Consider the following 3,892-nt stretch of genomic DNA (forward strand, 5'->3'; position numbering starts at 1 on the left):
GAAGAGAGAAGACGGAGGAGCAGGAAGCATCAACTCCATATGTGCCTTGACCAGGCAAGTCCAGGGTTTTAAATCTGCGACCTCAGCATTCAATGTCAATGGTTTATTTGCTGCACCACCACAGGTCAGAACCAAGGATAGTTTCTGTTCTACAGAGTGACCAAGCAGAATCAGAAGGAAATTACTCATGTGACACTAGTTGAAAACTGTAGACAGGTTTTATTCAGATTACTAAAGTAGGGGAACAGACTTCAGTGCAAACTAGGCTCAACTCCACCAAAACAAAAGACAGGAGGCTTTTTTATTGATTAATTTATTGTGTTTACATAGATTCTAGTGTTGCCCCGAATGCATCCCCCTTGCCCCGTATTCCCATCAACATCTCCCTTGCCCCCCTCCCCGTTGCACCCTCCCACTTCCCTTCAGCTTTATCCCATCCTATCATCCCCTTTCCCTCTGTCATCTTTTCCTCTGGTCCTTTTGATTTCTCCTCTGTCTCAATTCTGTTCCTCAGTTCACATTGTTCCTTGGATTCCTCAAGTGAGTGAGGTCATATGATATTTTTCTTTCTCTGCCTGGCTTATTTCACTCAACATAATAGTTTCCATGTCCATCCATGTTGTCGCAAAAGGTAAGATTTCCTTCTTTTTCATGGCCCCATAGTATTCCATTGTATATATGTGTAAGGTATTTTTCCCCACTGAGAAGGAAGGAACGGACCAGAGCCACAAAGTGTGGAATAATAAATGGCTTTATTGAGTACAGAGCACACACCCTGCCCGGCAAGGTTCCCTGGCCCCGAGGAAAGAAAGATGGAGGAGATGGAGGCTAGGGAAGTTGCACGGATTAAACCGCATGGGAGATATTTAAAGGGTCCCTCTAGGGAAGTGGAGCTACTATGACGTGGTGAAATTTCACTGGCTGGCAGACGATCGCTTCTTTCCAAATGGTTCCTGGGAAGCTTCCTTTGGCGGGCTTGATTGTGGGCAGTCCTAGTCAAAGTGGGTGGGTCTGAGTTCCCCACGTGACCATCCCTCTATCCACCGACCTTACATTCTGACCTTTTGTGTTAAATAGAAAAAAAGGGGTGCCGTTTATTCGTCTGGCTACTTCCTACTGAATAGGGGAGTCATGGGGAAGGGGAGATCAGAAGGTGGTGGCTGTGACTGGAGAAACTTCGCAGATGCGGTCCTGTAAGGATTTTAAAAAAAGAGAGGAGTAATAGGGGAATTTGCAGGGTCCAGCCTTTTGGTGAGCTGGAGATGGATGGAGTCCATTGGTTCTGACTGCCAGAGGTCCTATAAGGAGGCAAGCTTGAGGCAAAACTGCATGTCAGGAGTGGCATAAAAAGGGGAAAGGAAGAGGGTCCCATCCATTCCCATAACCGAAACCTGTGAGGGAACTAGAGGTCCAGAGTGTAAAGGCAAAAACAGAGAAAGCAGCCCCCATGTCCACAAGAAATGAGATGGACTGACTTACCCACTTGTTGCAGAACCCTGGGTTCTCCGAGTCCAGGCCGTGTCCTAGGAGTTCGAGCGATGCACCCACCTGGCTGGATTGGCCTTCCATTTGGGCGGCTTGTCCTCCATGTAGAGGTGCTGAGGAAAAAACCTGTTGCCCAAAGGGGCAATCACTCCACCAGTGACTGGGCTGCTTGCAGTCAGGGCAGGGCTCAGTGGGCAGCCACCGGCAGGGGCCCTGCCGGGGCCAGTGGTCCTGCTTGCCACACTTAAAGCAAGCTGCTGGTGGCTCTGCTGGTCACAGGGTTGCCACAAGAGTTTGGGTTTGGAGCATTACCTTCTGCTGCATGGGGGCCTGGTGAACAGGCCTGTTTCTACTAGTTGGGACCGTTAAAAACTTTAAATGCGGTGTTCACAGGTTCCTGATAGGGGTTTGGGGGATTGGGAATAAGAGGAGGAGGGCTCGTGCGGAGCCCAGCACCCAGATCCTGCAGGAAAAATGCTGGAGCCAAAGGCAGGACAGGGCAGGAACTTCCTGTAAGAAAATTGGGGTTGGACGTCCTGAAAACCGGTGTAAGAGCCAATGCCAGGCTGAGAAAGGCCTGGCAGAGCAGGGACTAGAGAGCACAGTGAAGGGAGGGGCCAGCAGAGGAGGAGAAAGAGATGGTAGTAGATGGCGAATAAGAAATAGGTTTTTGCGAAGGGAGGGGAGAGAGAGTTTGGAGTCCACGGAGAAGGAAAGATTAGGAATGGAGGTTTTAGGTGAGGTTTCTCTGGTCAGAAAAAGGGCCGTGCGGTGGAACGAGCAGCACAGAGATTAAGGACAGGTGTGCAAATAATTAGGAGCCATGTATGTAAGAGATCTCCAATCAGTTCCCAGCTTTTTTGGTGATAGTTAAATTGGTGAGGGCGTTAACACCGAAAGTCCCTTCAGGAGGCTAATTGAGTGGGTTCTGTGGCCTGGCCACAGCAGAGAAGAAGAACAGTTTCTTCTTCCTTAGGGAGAGAGATTCCTGTGTGCTCACAGCTGCCCTCAGTTCTCGAATTGGTCAGACCTGAGTATTCGCATCCTAAAAACTCAAGGTCCAGCCACGGATGAAAGTGGATGTGCTTGGGGAGGTCTCCACAAGCACACACTCACTCAGATGGAAAAGAGTTCCCTGACGTAGCTATGGTTTCGGACAGGGAGTCTCGGAGGAAAGAACTGAGAGGAAAGCTGGAGGCAGGGGACTTACCGCACCGTGCACCGAAGTGGGTTGGAGATCGGAGATCCTGGTTCTTTCTCGGAGGGGAAAGGAAAGGAGCGGTCCTTGCAGACTTCTAACTCCTTCTGGGTTTTCAGCACCAAAAATGTAAGGTATTTTTCCCCGCCGAGTGAAATTTCACTGGCTGGCAGACGATTGCTTCTTTCCAAATGGTTCTTGGGAAGCTTCCTTTGGCGGGCTTGATTGTGGGCGGTCCTAGCCAAAGTGGGTGGGTCTGAGTTCCCCATGTGACCATCCCTCTATCCACAGACCTTACAATATGTATCACAGCTTTTCAATCCACTTGTCCACTGACAGACACTTGGGCTGTTTCCAGATCTTCACTATTGTGTACAATGCTGCCATAAACATGGGGTGCATTTCTCCTTTTGAAACAGTGCTATGGTGTTCTTGGGTATATTCCTAAAAATGGGATAGCTGGGTCAAAAGGCAGTTCAATTTTTAATTTTTTGAGGAATCTCCCTACTGTTTTCCACAGAGGCTTTTTAAATGCTACAGATGTGCTAAAGTAAATGTACCAATCATTACGAGGGGTTGGGAGTTGGTCAAAGTGACTAGGCCGTCTGTATTTGTTAATTAGCATTCATTCTGAGGAGAAACAAACTCTTCATATCTTTTGGTCAGGAGATAGTTTGACAAATTGGAGAAGATTAGCACTAAAGTTTGGTTTACCCTCCTGCAGGCTATGAGAGCCAGGGGAGATAGCTCACAGAATGTTTGCATTTCAAGGAGATGGCTTTCAAGTCCTTGATGAGGCATTTCTGGGTGGTAGAAAATTTACATCTCAAAGAGATAGAGAATGGGTTTACAATTAAAAGTTTTCAAAAGGAATTGCTCTAAAAGGGAGTTCAGGAGTCTACAGTCAGTCAGACTTTGGCTGGAAAAAACAGTAAATGCTTTTGTCAGTATTCTCCTGAGAAACAAAACCAAACAGGACACACACACACACACACACACACTCAGGTGTATATTTTAAGAAATTCGCTTATATAATTACGAAGGCTAAGAGATCCCTCAATCTGCAGTCTGTAGGCTAGCTACCTAAAAGAGGGGATGATGCAGTTCCAGTCTGAGTCTGAAGGCCTGAGAACCAGGAGAATGGATACTGCAAGTTATAGATTGAAAGCCTTTTTGTTCTATTCTGGCCTTCAGTTTATTAGATGAAGG

At 47.5% G+C, this 3,892-nt stretch overlaps 1 long non-coding RNA gene across 1 annotated transcript; it reads right to left on the reverse strand.

Moving 5' to 3' along the window:
• Positions 1-1,128: 1,128 nt before the first annotated feature.
• LOC136306745 (uncharacterized) lies at positions 1,129-2,733 on the reverse strand. Its single transcript, XR_010725674.1, has 3 exons — positions 2,696-2,733; positions 1,480-1,611; positions 1,129-1,191 (listed from the first exon to the last, which is right to left on the reverse strand). It is a non-coding gene; the product is annotated as an uncharacterized lncRNA (long non-coding RNA).
• Between the last annotated feature and the right edge of the window lie 1,159 nt (positions 2,734-3,892).

The sequence above is a fragment of the Saccopteryx bilineata genome, chromosome 5 (genome assembly GCF_036850765.1).
Source record: "Saccopteryx bilineata isolate mSacBil1 chromosome 5, mSacBil1_pri_phased_curated, whole genome shotgun sequence".
Classification (NCBI taxonomy): Eukaryota; Metazoa; Chordata; class Mammalia; order Chiroptera; family Emballonuridae; genus Saccopteryx; species Saccopteryx bilineata.